Source organism: Cervus elaphus, chromosome 3 (assembly GCF_910594005.1).
Source record: "Cervus elaphus chromosome 3, mCerEla1.1, whole genome shotgun sequence".
Lineage (NCBI taxonomy): Eukaryota > Metazoa > Chordata > Mammalia > Artiodactyla > Cervidae > Cervus > Cervus elaphus.
This window is the reverse complement of record NC_057817.1, coordinates 2,082,618-2,097,001: the sequence shown is the minus strand read 5'-3', so window position 1 is coordinate 2,097,001 and position 14,384 is coordinate 2,082,618.

Genomic DNA, 14,384 nt, shown 5'->3' with positions numbered 1-14,384 from the left:
ATAATTAAGTTAGAATCCACATAGCGCCTTCAGCCAGCACATGCTCATTCATGTCCAACTCTGTGAGATGCCGTGAACTGTAGCCCACCAGGCTCCTCTGTCCTTGGAATTTTTCAGGCAGGAATACTGGAGTGGTTTGCCATTTCCTACTCCAGGGAATCCCTTAGAAAGCAGTGTGTCTCTTTGTAAAAAGCATGAGGAGAAAAATACTTGTGTAGCATCTTTTTACTTACTTTACCATTGCTTTAATGCACTTTAAAATTTATCTATATTGGGAACAAAGAAACAAAAACAGACATTTCTTTGTTTTTCATAAATAGCTACTCTCCATATTTGATAAAAATCTCAAACCATTATTTTAGCTTCCCACAAATATAATACATACAGATTTTTTATCTGAAATAGTGTCAGCAAATTAAGTACCTTGAAACTAACATAACCACATGCAACTGCTGTTCTACTGACTTCCAGGAACAAAACAAAAAACTTTTTATCAAGATGCTCTGGATTTCCTTTTGTTAGTGTTAAGAGATTCAATATTATAATCATCTGCCAGTAATAATTTATAGATTTGAGTTGATTGTCTACAAATAAAATACCACTGGCATTGCTTTATGAGTTCTGGATTTGACATGACATCGACAATACCTCATGGGACAGGCAATACACATATGTGGAAATCAGAAAAAGTAGTGAATGCCCTGGGCTCAAACTACTGACTCGGTATGTGCCTCATTTGGCTCAGTAATAAATTCACCTGCACCAAACCCGTATCAAAAGTCACTAAATCTCCCATATATAAAAATTATTTATATACACCCACAACACATACATACTATGCATACAGTTTTTAACAACATGAAGTAATATTGTCTTCAAATGATGTACCACAGACATTATCCTGGCTGAAATAAATCCTGTAATTGTCATCAAGCTGCTAGAAGCTTTTGAGAGTTCTGAGTCGGGTTACTTAGTTACTTTCATCCTGCCTACCCTTCACCCTGCTTTCATGTCCTGGTAGCTTTTTCTTTCAGAACCACCCTCCTCAACCCAGGCAGATTTCTTTCCCAGGATCACTTGATTGGACTTTGGAGGCAAGAAAGGGCACGCTGAGGGAGCAGGCAATTCTCAGCCACTGTACCTCACACCTGCCTAGATTTGTGATGTTCTCTGTCCTGTTGGCCCCATTCAGTGTTAGAAAGCAGTGATTCAAAGCTTTGTCCCTCCTACCCGCCTTGGTCTTTCTGTAGAGCACAAAAGTGAAAGAAGCCTCTTTAGCAGGGGTGGCAGTTCATTAAAATATACAACTACGTCTCCTAGCTCTGGGGTTCCCATTCTGTACTTGAGACTGCGGGTCACGGATGCTGTTACTAAGGTTCGGTGCGGGATCCATGAGGTTTTCTCCTGGCAGCCGGTGTCAGGATTAGTGCAGCCCTAGCCCAGGAGGAAAGGGCCTAATGAATACCAACTTGGAAACAGGGCTGCTGGCACATTATTTAAGCCTGTACATGCGCACAGTGACACACAACACACACATGGGCCCGTCGTTGGAAGCGACGGCAAGAAAGTATGACAAAGGTTTGCAAGGATAAACCAATAAGGCACCAAGAGAACTTTCTTCCAGTCAATTTAGACAGCTTCAGAATGTGAGGTTAATAATACATAGTAAAAAGACTTCCTAAGGCTCTTGTCAGCTGATTCACTGATAGGTCGCATATTAGTTCCTTCTAAATCTTCACCCTCCTATCTATGCTGAGAGACATTGCTTAAAATTGAACCACGAAAGGGACAGCCCAAAAGCTGTGTATGAGACTAAACTGGGCCTTAAATCCTCACTAAAATCAGAGCTAGCTGTAAAGAAGTTGCTAAACTACCTCACATCCTTTCATTTTATAATTGCTTTCATGAGTATGGATGGTCTGCCTAATGAAAATAAAAATCAGGAGAGAATTGAGTATGAGATGGAAACAGGGGGTGAGCATAAATAGATGGGTTTCTCTGCCTGGGTAGGGGGAGGGGTGGCTGATGCAAGACTTCAGGAAGCAGTGGGCTTAATCTTTGAGGGAAGGGAGAGCAGGGGTGAGAGAGAGACTGAAAACAGGCAACGCTAACAACTGGGATGAACCAAAAAACCTCCAGTGCATTACCTCTATTACTGCTCTTTGCCTTAGTATCCTTTCTCTTAACTGTCTTAAATTGTTTTTAAAGTAAATTGGTTGTTCTTTTTAGGTTTGGTATGTTGCCGAAATAAAAAAATAATTGTTTTAAAAGTAAGAATTAAATCACTTCAACCACATCCTCTCACAACTTTTAGATAAATTCTGCATCATCTTTACACTCTTCCACAAAAAAAAAAAAAAAAAAAGGAAAAGGAACAACCCAAATTAGACACAATGACTGAAGGCAGCAGAATAATCTATGTATTTTCTGGGAAGAGGTCAAGGTGATCAGAAAAGGTCCTCATTTGAAAAACAGGAGAGGAACTGGCCCTCAGGCAGGGGATCTATTTCAAGGTTCTAAGCAGCTGCAGAAAAAGCAGACGAATTAGATGTGCAGAAAGTTCTGTAGCTCGGTGTACCAGGTTTTGTCAAATATACTGAAATTTAATTTTGATTTAGGTGAGTGTTTAAGAGCAGTGCATTTTTATAAACATGAACAGCCTTTGAAAGTTCATGAAGACTATTAACATCATGCTTCTTTCCATCAGCATAGTGCTTAAATCCATTGTGGAAAATACACACTTGTTTACTTAATATCCATAAAGTAAAAGCTGCCCTGGGCTTAAATCTTACTTTTCCAACTTTGGTATAAATGAAGTGCAAATCGTTATACTTGTCATTTTTCTAGAGAGGCCTTCCCAAATTTTAATTGCATTTGCCATTTTAGCTTCTTAAATCTAGTCCCCAGTATTTTACCGGAAAATGCACTGTCACTCCCTTCCCCAACTATAGCCTCACACTCTTCTTGAATGAATGGTTAAACAGATTAGAAAAGCAAACAGCATTTTTAATAGTAAAGTGTGTGTGTGTAGTGTGTGTACGTGTGTATTCAACAATACGCAGGCTTTCATATAAGAATGAGGGAATGGTTCAACAGATTAGAAAAGCAAACAGAATTCTCTAACAGTAAAGTTTGTGAGGGTGTGCTCACCAATATACAAGCTTTCTCAGAAGAGGAGGAAAAGAAAAATATATTGAGGTGGGGTGGGGAAAACGGCTTTCCTTTTGCTACACTGATTCACGTTTCAAAAGCTTAAGCAAGTGTGTTATGGGTCTCATTTGTTGTCAGAGGCTGCAGAGAGCAGTGTCTCGCTGCTTTTGAAATATCTGGCTGTAATCTAGTCCAATGTCCAGGGACAGTCATTTTCCCTCATTGCTGCCAATGTTTGTTCACAGGTAGCCAGCCTCCCTTTCAAGCCCCTCATTCAAGGATGGGTGTGGTTTCTAATCACAGCTCTCCAGGAGAGGAGGAATAAGAAAAGCAAAAGGACTGTTTAACATGATAAAGGAGGTGGGATGGGGGAGGAGCAGATAAGAGAAGTGTTGGAAATTTACTTAATTACAGGAGGTATATCCAGTTTAGTCCTTAAATGTAAAAAGGAGACCCCTTCAGCTCTATCACTAAGTACTTTCAGAAGAAGGAAGTGGGCTCATTTTTACCAAAATATAACACAAGTTTTTTGTTGTTTTTTTTTTAAGTAAGATCACTAGAGTCTATTAAGAACCACCCACTCCTCCAGCACAAAGCTGCCATCTTAACAGTCTGGAATTGAAGTTCAACCAATCGCCATCCCTTAGGTTAGCACTATTCCAAACATTTATTCTGGACACTTACAATGCTACCTCTAAGTCATTCAAGCAAAGCTGGCACTGTTAAGAATGAGAATGATTACAAGGACTACAGAAAAGAAACTCAAGCTTGCTAAACAAAGCTAGGACGCACACAGAAACTCTCAACATTTCCTAACCTTGTCACTTTCTGGAGGTGTAAACCCATTATGCTCCCCCTCCTCAGTATGACTTAGGGTGTCCCCAAAGTTAGGGAAAGGGCCAAGCAGCTCATCTTAAAGCATCTGGGACACTTTAAGCAGTGGAAGAAGTAAGCTGGAGAAGCCCACGAGAAACTTCCCGCTCACAGCAACCTAAACTTTCACTGTTCACATTATTTTTAAAGACACAAGTATAGGAAATACATTTTCCCAATTGAGACCACACAGTTCACAGAACCCTGAACCAAGTGGACCTTCATTATAATGCCAACCTCAGGATTGTAACCGCCCCCCCAAAGCAAAGGTAAGTTTTGTTGCCAAAATGCAACAAAGTTAAAAATTAAGAAAACGACATATAAATTAAAAACATGGTTCCCCTCAAAAAGGCAGGAAGATAGAGCAGACGTCAGCTGAGCCCCTCTGAGAAGTCCTGGGACAGGTGCCCCCCTGGAAACAGCCCCTTCCCCTCCTCTCCAAGTTGCCCCAGGAGCGGGCGTCAGCACCATTAAGGTAAAACGGAAGTGACCTTGGCAAAGCTACCAACGGAAAACAACCTAGCTCCCTCAACTCCCGCCCGGCTCCTGGTCCCTTGTCCGCCTCCTCCTACACGTGCGACAGGGACACCTACTTGTGGTAGGTGGCGGCCGCGGCGGCTGGGCCGGGGGGCCCGGTCCTGCCCGTGAGCGCAGCGCTTGCCTCAGCGTGGTCCCCCACGGCCGTGGTGCCGCACGTGTCGTGGCGGTCACCGGCGTGATCGGTGGCTCGGGCGCTGCTGTCATCATGGGTGTCGTGAGTGGAGGGGGCTGAGCTGGGGGTGACGGTCCTCGCCTCCGGGCAGGGTGAGGGAGTGGCAGGCTCTCTGGTCTTCTCCTTGACTCCTGGTTCTCCTGCTGCTGAATGGTATCCCAAAGCCAGTCAGGAATAAGCATGGACACTTCAGGGCTGGCGGGAGGCATGTGTTCTTGGCTGCTGAGGTCGGAGGAAATGGCCGGCCTCACAATGATGGTGCGGGCCCCCACCTTAGGTTCGTTGGTGTCACTGCCACTGCTTGTAAGCCAGCCCTGGATCTGGTCCCTCCACCAGCCCAGTATCATCCCCACTGTCACCCCAGGGTGCTCTTCACAGATTCTATATCTGTATCATCTCCATCTATTCTACATCTACATCTATATGAACTACATCTATTCTATGTCTCTATTATTTCCATCTATTCTATATCTATATCAACTACACTTATTCTACTGTTAGCACACATTCCTGTGCATGCACACTGGGGTCAAACAAACTGAAACATCAGAGTTTGAAGCAGAGAAAGGTTTATTGCAGGGCTATGCAAGGAGACAGGTGGCTCACACCCTAAAAGCCCAAACTCCCTTAAGAGTTTAGCAAAGCACTTTTAAAAGCCAGGTGAGGGGGGAGGGGTGAGCTGGTATACAATTCTCTGATTTGGGGAGGGAACAGGGTGGTGTCACATTATCAGTCCTTAGGCTCCAGGAGGCCTGAGGCTGTGTGCTTTTAGTTGTCAAGTAATTAGTGTCTTCTATTCTGTGGAGCCATGAAATTAAAAGATGTTTACTCCTTAGAAGGAAAGTTATGACCAACCTAGATAGCATATTAAAAAGCAGAGACATTACTTTGCCAACAAAGGTCCATCTAGTCAAGGCTATGATTTTACCAGTGGTCATGTATGGATGTGAGAATTGGACTGTGAAGAAAGCTGAGCGCTGAAAAATTGCTTTTGAACTGTGGTGCTGGAGAAGACTCTTGAGAGTCCCTTGGACTGTAAGGAGATTGAACCAGTCCATCCTAAAGGAAATCAGTCCTGGGTGTTCATTGGAAGGACTGATGCTGAAGCTGAAACTCCAATACTTTGGCCACCTCATGCGAAGAGTTGACTCATTGGAAAAGACCCTGATCCTGGGAGGGATTGGGGGCAGGAAGAGAAGGGGACGACAGAAGATGAGATGGCCGGATGGCATCACCGACTCAACAGGCATGAGTTTGAGTCAACTCCGGGAGTCGGTGATAGACAGGGAGGCCTGGCGTGCTGTGATTCATGGAGTCACAAAGAGTCAGACACGACTGAGCGACTGAACTGAACTGCACTGAATCTGTGGAGGGATTTTCACATCTGCAAAACAACTCGGGAAATGTGCATCAAATCTAGGTACTTTAGAGAGAAGCATACGGCATCGAGGAAGGCTTGTCTGAAAAAGCCCCCTAGAATCCTACTCAGTTGCACTATATCTATACCATCTATTAATAAGTCTATTCTACATCTATATCATCTATGTCATGGTCTGTGTGCGGGTTGGAAAAGGATTTCCAGACATGAGACAGAATGAGAGGGAAATAAAGTTTATTAGAGTGGAAGAGGCTGTTAGAACAGCTGGCCAGCCCAAGAGAGAAGGGATGTTGAAAAGGGGTCCTTAGCTCACTTTTATACCCAGGGTACAATGAGTGTGATAGGGGACTTGCGGGTCACTTGCTGATTGGACTAGGCACATATATGGTGTGGGAGGAAGAGTAAGGCAAATACCTTCTCACTATTGGGTAGGAGGGAGACAGGTTATACTTCTCAGGAGAACCTGAAATCCATTAATAGTTACAATGTGGGGGAAGGAAGGACAATAAGGGTCTGGTTTTCTGTTCCTGAATTCCAGGACCCTCCTTGGTTTCATCTGCTCATTCGTCCTTGGGTCACCACATTCCTCCCTCTCTTTACTTTTAGGACCAAATTTTTGGCCCCTGTTGATACTCTGCTCACATCTAACTATCTACCTATTTTCCTTTTCAAGCATTTGGGAACCCAGTCTCAAAGGAAAAGAGGCGATGACCACTCTGGTTTCTTCAGGCTGTAGGGGCATACTGGGGCTCTGGGTTTCAGTTCCCTTTGCCTGCTCTCTGTCAGGGTGCATTTATGGAGGGAGATGAGAGTCCATGGAATAATAAAGTGGCTTGTTTCAGCATTGTCTAGGTGTTGGTCGGGAATATTCTTGTCAAACTATCACTCGGAGATTTTTTGTTTTCTAGAAGAAATCAGCTTAATGAGAAATTTAAAGATATATGGCCTAAAGACTAATAGAAGTAGAAAAGATTCTGAGGAGCTAGCCAGGAGAACCAGGACTAGACTTTGGTTTGTGACATTAGTGTTTTTCCAGGTAAGAGAAGATGCAAGAATTTGGGCTCATAAAAACCTTTACCTGAAAGCATCTGACCCTCTGAAGGCCAGTTCTTTTGGGTTTTTCCCAGAGCACAGAGTGCCTTATTTCTGATCTCCACCCTGAATTTCTTTCAAGGGGTGTTGAAGGTCAACAGCTTGCAATGGTCATGATGTAATCTTTGTAGAGATAGCTGGCAAGCACCAATTTCCAGTCAGCAGGATCCCTTCATAGTCACATATTTGACCATGTTTGGGGGGCATTTCATGGCCATTGTGTCCCACGGTGCTGGGAAGGCTCATTCCCAGGTCTTGGGAAGATCCCATTGAGAGGCCACTCAGTGTGCTGTTATTGGACCAGACCTTGAGAGTAGCAAAAGTCTCTGGACCATACCTGTCTTACTAGCCTCTTGGTCCAGGAAAGTATTCCCTCTTGTTGCTTCTTCCCAATTCTAGAGTTACATTATTACAATCATTGATCTCATATGAAACTGCATATCAGCATTTTATCACAGGCTCAGGCACACATTTAGTAACATAAGAAACAGTTCTGAAACAAGTGACATAGAAAATAATATAGCTAGCAGGTATTAGTAAGGTCATAAGCAAGAATTTTGGAGAAGGAAATGGCAACCCACTCCAGTATTCTTGCCTGGAAAATCCCATGGACGGAGAAGCCTGGTAGGCTACAGTCCATGGGGTCATAGAGTCGGACACGACTGAGCGACTTCACTTTAAGCAAGAATTTAAGTCAAGAACTTTCATTAGGTATAGCCCAGTATACCCCAGGTCATCTGACTTAGTTAAATGACTATAGCCATGTGTTAATCTCCTGGTGTACATCATGGAGCCTCTGACCTTTATCCAAAGATTAGTCGTTGAGATAAGCTTTAGAAACAAACTTAGAATGTCCTTTCTAATAACTTAATTAATTAAACCTTTTAGCAATATAACATAACAACAAGGAACTATCTCAGAAATGAATCGTACTAAACCAGGCCTTAATTAGCAAAACTAGAACTTAATATTAAGTGAAATATAATTTTTTGTCATTGTGAGGACATTAACCCTGTAGCCAGGGAAGGCTTTAACTCATCAAATGAAAATGAGGTTTGTCAGGGAGCAAGGAAAGCCAAGCGGCCACCTTGGATTTCCCACAGCCCTGACTCTTTGATTTACAGCTATTGTTCACCTATTTCTAATTCCCCGATTTAGGAGTAGACTGTTGCCATGTTTTAAGGACATCAGGATAGCAAAGGTCTAACAGTGAGGACTTATTTTTTGTAGAAGCAGAATGAGCTTTGCCTATATGTACCATAATCTTAAATAATACTTATTTACTTTATCAAAGTAACAAAAGATTTTAAAAACAAATATAAATCACTTAAAGGCAAAGAAATTCATAATCCATTAACAAAAGTTTCATTCTAAGAAAACTTTGTTCTCTTAACAAAGAGAGTAGAATAAATTCCAGTCTGTTACCAGTTTACCAGATAAGAAACAAAGAAAATTTGTTTATTGGTTAATCTTAGATAAGTCTTTTCCATAAATCTTGAAGTAGCAGTATTCTTGCAGTTATCAGAGTGAAACCATAGAAGGCATGTTTAAAATCTGATTAAATTCCAATTGACAAAATAGCCTGGTCATTGCTGTGAGATGTAACACTTCAATATGCTAACTAGCATTATAGTTAACCACATTTTCTCAGGGTATATCAGATCTATATGAATTCCATATAACTTTAGGATATCTATATTAATAACATCAACCATTCAGTATAACCTGAGAAGATTTGTCACCCCTTCAATAGTACTTCCCATGTACTTTAACATGTCCAATGAACCCAGGTAGTTTAATAGCTCCTTGGGATGTCTCAGGGGCCCTCTGAAGCATCCCAAAGTTAGCTAGAAGTTAAGTTATTTAAGAAGTTTTGTCGATAAATATCAAAAGGGTTTATAACAGTCAGATAGAATCATATAGATCACTGTAAAACAATATATTCATTTAACCAAAGTATTAAGGAAGATTTCAAAGGTAAACATAGAACATATCACTTCAGAGGTAAAGAAACTTAAAATCTATTATCAAAGGCAGTTCAACATCTCAAGAAAACTTGTATTTATGCAAAAAACTCTTCCCTTGGGGTCCACTTTCCATAAAATCTTCTTATCACTATCTGTACCCATTACTTTCCTCACCCATCCTGAAACAGCCACCTATAAGTCAGACCTACTCATGTTTCCATTTATAAAATGTAATTTCATTCCTCATACCTTCTTTACTGAAAACACACATCCTACCTTCCTCAAGCAACCAAGAAGTGACTTTTATATTAGCATTCTATAGATTGGTGAACATAGACAATTTCTAAAAAAAAAAATTCTATAGAACATCTCAGGATGCCATCAAACATTATTCATTAATAGTCCAAAATCTCTAGTTTCTCTGTAAGAGGAAGTTAGTATTCAGTAATGAATGTTTCAGAATCTTATTTTATTTGGAAATGACCTATCTATTCAATAAACTTCTGTTACTTAGTTTAGCACAACCCTAGAAATTCAGGTTACCAAAATCTAGAGAGACTGTTTTAGACAGACATTTCTAAAGTATGGTTATTCTTAACAGAGTTTATCTAAAAGCTCATATCTCATTTACATATTTTTTGGAAGTTTCTTCTCTTGAGGTTCTTTCCTTGTGGATAAACTTGTAATAGATAATAACAATATAATAACACATAACTTATAATAAACCTAGGGACAGTGAAAATAGTATGCTTAATGTTAATAACTCTTGGACATGCCTATATTAGGTTAACAAGCAAACATTAATACTAGATATCTAATACTGAATATTTCCCAGTTCATGTGAATCTTAAATTCATTTAGGTTAATTTCTCTTGTATTTAGAATTATCTCACTTGTAAGTGCTTACTTTTCTTTAGGCCAATTTAGAACTCATTTACAACTTCAGCAATATTATCAAAAAAACAAAACACAAAAGACACACACTGAGACATGCATAAATCCAGACAGACAGACAGAGATCTCAGTTTTCTGCGAGATCTCATAATTTTCTGCTTGAGCTTTAAAATATCACTTTGACACCACCTCCCCGGCCCCCACCCTCTTTTTTGGCTTGCAGTTCTAATTTGGCCAAGGTTGAGGTCTCAAAGTTGGTTGTGTGTTTCAAGGACATGGAAGGGGTTAACTTCAAGCTTTTCCCTAGGCAGGCCTTTTGACAAGCTAGTTTTTTTTTAATTGCATATGCAAAAAGAATTGGTCTTGCAATTTCCAAGAAAAAAAATTTTCATTTTAACCAGATTTCTCCAGAGTCTAAAGAATATCATGGCCATCCTGTGTCAAAAAGTCATCTTTCCTTTCTGTAGTCATAGTTCTATAGCTAAAATATAGACCAAATAGTGCTCAAACTGACTCTGATATCAGGCGATATCAGCTGATAAAAATCTCTGGTGGGAAGGGAGGTCTTCGTCACATCAGAAGAATCTGAAGGGTTAAGGGAGTTTGCAGGAGTGGGGGAAGCTTGGTATTTCTCTACCCTGAGAAACAGAAGTAGTTAGAAGGGAATTCTTTAGGATGTTCAGGAGTGGGGAAAGCTTGGTTCCCTCCACACCCGTGAGATGAGTGTAGTTAGAACATTCTTTAGAATGTTAGGAGAGGTTTTAATCCTTCAGGCTTTTGAATATAGGAGAAAGACTTGGACCAAAGGGAACCTCAGAATCCTTTCCTAGAAATCATGCGGATATGAAAGGTCAAGTAGGGGTCGCCTAGGAAATCTGGTGGAGAGAGTCAGAGGGGGACGGGAGATAAGGAGGCAACAGACAGACACGTGAGGCATGAGTCCTGAAATCCGAATTCTGACTGAGGGCCATGAAGGACTGAATGTGAGGAGATTCTGGGTCGTTTCCCTGCTCTTGGCAAGAGCTAGTGTGCCATTCAGAGGCCATTTTGGGGGCGTCCCCCAGTTTGTATTGAGGCCAGACCTTTCACAAGGTCAGAATTTTCCTGTCTCTGAGAATGTAGCCAGGGGGTGAGTCTGAGAGGGCTCCCAGGACACCCAGAACCCACTCTTAGCCTACCTGCCATAGAACGTGGGTCCTGAGAGTCACCGGCTGACAGAAAGGCGTCCCTTTGTCCCAGGGATCTCTCTGTGCCACTAACGGCATAAAAATGGCTGCCCTTCCCCACAGCCGTGTCCGACAGTGAGAGGCGACCCCCGAGAGCCGTGCAGCTAGGGCACCGTGTGACCCGGGCAGAGAAAGACAGCTTCCCGGGAGCAACAGGGTGACGCACGGCTGGGAGACTCCCTGAAACGCGGAGGGCACTCTTGGCATGGCCCAGAGGCAACACCGAGGCTCCTGTAACCGAATCCGGACTGAAAGGGAAAGAAGGGAGAGTGACAGGGAAGAAGGCTGAGGAATCTGCCTTCCGAGCCTCCTGGGGAGGCGGTGACCAGGGGACAGTGGGCTCTGCTTTGCGTTAACCACTGTGAGCCTGACACGGTGCATGGAAGTTGTCTTGCTGTGGGCGGAGGCCCTTGTGGCCTGATCTGTTCCGTGTGCCCCTTATCCTCACACGGGAGTCTTCATGTGGCTTTTAAGTGCCTAACCTGTGCTCACACGATATTGGTTGGCCTAGTCCTCAGTTGGAAAGAAGACAAAGGAAAGACCCTCACCCGTTCTGGCGGCAGCTACTGGGGCGCAGCGGGCAGCGGGCCCTTTGGAACACACCAGAGGATAACCCTGGCCAGAGCGCCTCAGTTGCTCCACAGCACTTGTGTGTTCGCAGAGGGTCCCTTTGAGAAAGGAGAATTGAGGCAGTGGGGAAGAGACCCCAAGTCCCCATACAGGCCCCAAAAAGGTCGTGGTCCGGGCAGTAGTAGGAAAAGAATTTCCAGACATGAGACAGAATGAGAGGGAAATACAGTTTATTAGAGTGGGAGGCGCTGTTAGAACAGCTGGCCAGCTCAAGAGAGAAGGGACGTTGAACAGGGGTCCTTAGTCCACTTTTATACCCAGGGTACAAGGAGTGGGATAGGGGTCTTGCGGGTCATTTGCTGATTGGATAAGGCACATGTAGTGGGTGGGGGGAAGAGTAGGGCAAATACCTTCTCCCTGTGGGGTAGGAGGGGAGACAGGTTACACTGCCCAGGAGGACCTGAAATCCATTAATAGTTACAACATGGGGGAGGGAAGGACAATAAGGGTCTGGCTTTTCTGTTCCTGCATTCCAAGCCCCTCCTTGGTTTCATCTGCTATTTCAATCTTGAGTCACCACAGTTCCCACTCTGGCTACCAATTGCATTGAGATTGTTTTCCTCTAGGGAGAAGGACTATTACTTATTGACCACCTGCTATTAGACTAGCTTGTTCTATCTTGTGTATTGCCTCAACCTTCACATCTTTTGGAGGTGGACATAATGGTCCTTTATAGATGGGGAAATTGAGGCTCAGAGAAATGAAGAAATTGAGAGAACTCAACCGTAGAAATGAGAGTGTGACAGACTGTATCAGATAATTAAGGATATGATTTTGTTCAGGCTATTGCAACAAGGACAACATTCATTAATGAAGAGCATCTCATAAAAAGGAAGAGAACCTGGGTTTTGTAGAGCAGATAAATAAGGAAGTAATCTACAAGTCTTATGGAAGTCAGGAGAAAGGATGGGAATGGATCTTGGAGTATACAAAGGAAGGATTAGGGGGAAGGTTTCTTTTTTGTTTGGTTGGTTGGTTTTGGATTTTTGACTTTTGGCATTCATTTTTACTTTACTTTTTGAAGTATAGTTGGTTTACAGTGCTGTGTTATTTTCTGGTGTACAGCAAAGTTATACACACACACACATATGCACAACTAATTTTCTTTTCAAATTCTTTTCCATTATAGGCTATCACAAGGTGTTGAATATAGTTCCCTATGCTACACAGTAGGACCTTGTTTATTTTATATACAGTAGTGTAGGGATTTCTTAACTGTTGCAACTTTCTGAGAGCACAAGTTTCAGAAAATAATTCAACATTGTCAGAACCCCTTTTTTCCAGACAAGCATCATTCATTGCTGAACAACTCAGAGGTAATTATAAGCCTCTTGAGAGGGCAAGGTAGAATCTAAGAAATAGTCTCCCAGGTGTTGCAGGAAGGTAGTTGTTAGAGAAAACACTGACTGAAACTGCCTATCCTGGCCAGCCACCACAGTAACAATTTGTGTGAGTTATTTGATGACAAGTGATCCTGGTAAGGAACATGAAACTAACAAGCCACCAACAATGATTAATAGAAGAACTTGGGAAAGTCAAAAGGAGGTGCCAATTCATTTCCAAGTGTTAGACAAGAATCCACTCTCAGGGTCCCTCTTCCTGCAATGCAAGCATTCTTGTTAATGCCATTCATGTAAGACCAGGTGAACCATCTGTTGAGAAGTGGTAGCGAAGATCAGTCGTTTTAGGGTTCTGGAGATCAGGCATCTTGAAAGAGGGATACCTAAAGTTAGAAAGGTAAATATTAGCACTGAATGTTGTATTAAGGTAAAGAGCCAGAAGCTGAATTCTAAGGGCAGCTAGTCCAATGGACTCCAAGAGGTTGGAGAAGGTTGTTCGGCAGTACTCGATTTCTTAAAGTTCTCCAGTTGGGACGTTGTTGTTCTTGGTGATGTTGTCCACTGTCTTGGTTACATCTTGTAAAAGAGCATGTATGACCTGAACTTTTCACTGCACTCACTTAGTGATCCAAACACAGCTTGTACAGGGAGAATTCTGCTGCAGTGGTGAGCCCTTGGAAGTTTATGGCAAGTTGCTGGGCTTCAGCTTGCAGGGCCTCTTCAGATCTTGGGAAATAGCACCACCTACAAGGCAATCTAGTATCCTAATAGGGATCTAGGCAGTCAGATTTCAGTTCTAGAAGTTATCAGATTTAAAGTAAAGAAATAAAGTTGCAACAAAGTTAAATTTTTTTTAAATACTGAAAATATGGCTAATACTACACTGATGTTATCTAATATAAGGCAATGAAGAACCAGGAATCTGATAAATAGAAACATACTGTAGAAAGCAAGGGCACCGACAGATCTCTAGGAACTTCCTCTATGACATACAATTTAAAATGTTTGTATTAATAATATCACCCATACAAATTTACCTAGGGAAGGCTAAGCATCTCTTTTGATTTGACAACTCTTTGCTTTTCATCAATAGTAACATAGGAAATAAATTTGATTATTTCT